The 1,365-nt window shown below is 59.9% G+C and overlaps 1 long non-coding RNA gene across 1 annotated transcript; it reads left to right on the forward strand.

The window, feature by feature from the left end:
- Nucleotides 1-132: 132 nt before the first annotated feature.
- On the forward strand, nt 133-1,102 carry LOC111735533. The gene is made up of 2 exons (XR_002778828.1): nt 133-293; nt 711-1,102. It is a non-coding gene; the product is annotated as an uncharacterized LOC111735533 (long non-coding RNA).
- The last annotated feature ends 263 nt before the right edge of the window (nt 1,103-1,365 follow it).

A 1,365-nucleotide genomic window follows, 5' to 3' on the forward strand; every position in this document is an offset into this window, starting at 1 on the left:
CGACGCGCCCCGAGAGAGGAAACTGAGGATGCGGGTGGCGGGGCCTCCTAACCAACTACCACTCGCGCACGCAAGAGCCAACAGGATTTCACGGCCGAATCAGCGCGCGCAGTTGTCAATAAATTTCTCGCGCGCCGGAAGCGGAAGCGGCGAGTCTCCATGGCAGCGGCGGCGGCGGGGCCGGTGTTCAGGAGGCGGATGCTAGGCCTCCTGCCGGACCGACCCGGCCTAGCCGCGCTCCTGGGACGCCTGTCCGACCGCAAGGGCAGGAACCGGGACCGCCGGCGCAGGAGGTGAGAGGGGCGGCGGGGCTGCCGCGCGGCCGGCCCCGGCCCCGCGCCCGCCCGCGCCCTCGGCGGAGCAGCGAGCCCCCCGCGTCCCCGCGCCCGCCGCCCCGGCAGGCTCCCCCACTTCCCCGGGGAGGGGGCGGCCCGTGCCCCACGGTCGGCCCGGCCCGCCAGCGCCGCCTGCCCCCCGCGGTGCCCCGAGGCGAGCCCGGCCACAGGCCGCGCTTCCACTTGACCCGAGGGGCTGTGCGTGCACTAGGGGAGGGGGCCGAGCTCATGTGTTGCTTAGGCCCCCAGCGTGGGAGCGTTGGCGCGTCTCGTTGCGAGAGACACTGGGCTCGGAGGGGTCTTTTCCTTAAGTAATCCTGGCCGCGAGGTGACTGGCGGGCGTGAATCAGCCCTGCTGGGATTCTGTGCCTGCAGCATTTCTCACATCCTGCCAGAGAGGGCTGTGAAGCAATCCTGAGTCAGTGGCACTCAGGCAAGGAAGAGGAACCACTCGAACCCCCTTCTACACGTTTCAAAGGGCCTGTGTTCTGGAAAAATACTGAAGTGAGTTATGTAAATGGTGAAGCAGGCTTTGAAGCAATTTGTTCAGGCGGTGGTCTCTCAGAGTAAACATTTGCCAAGAACACGCTGACCCGAGAGGCCCGCCGCTTATTGCTAAGATTAAAAAAAAAAAAGTTCTCTTGTGTGCAAATAGTTCTATTATTAGATTGGAGCCTTACACATGATCCGTAAAAAAAAAAAAAAAAAGTTAGAACTGTATCCTTACATGGAGTTTGCATTGTCTCAGATTTTTATCTGTGCTACTTGGGCGAGATTTGACCCCCTGGCCTTTTGTACTGAGATCGGTGCTCCAGTCATGGGTGCTGATTCTGGGTATGGAGAGGAACTTGCTACATACTGGGCGATGGTGAAAGATTTTCAGCAGAACGTTTGATTTATGGGAACTTTTAGTGATAGAGTCAGGCAGGACGGAACTCTTGAAGCCTACTGATCAGAAAGGCTTTTAAGACTCACATGAGTGAACCCCGTGACAGTGGGGGCGGAGAAGAGGTGGCCTCTCCATTTTCCG

This window comes from Pteropus vampyrus, unplaced genomic scaffold (assembly GCF_000151845.1).
Source record: "Pteropus vampyrus isolate Shadow unplaced genomic scaffold, Pvam_2.0 Scaffold1000002960, whole genome shotgun sequence".
Classification (NCBI taxonomy): domain Eukaryota; kingdom Metazoa; phylum Chordata; class Mammalia; order Chiroptera; family Pteropodidae; genus Pteropus; species Pteropus vampyrus.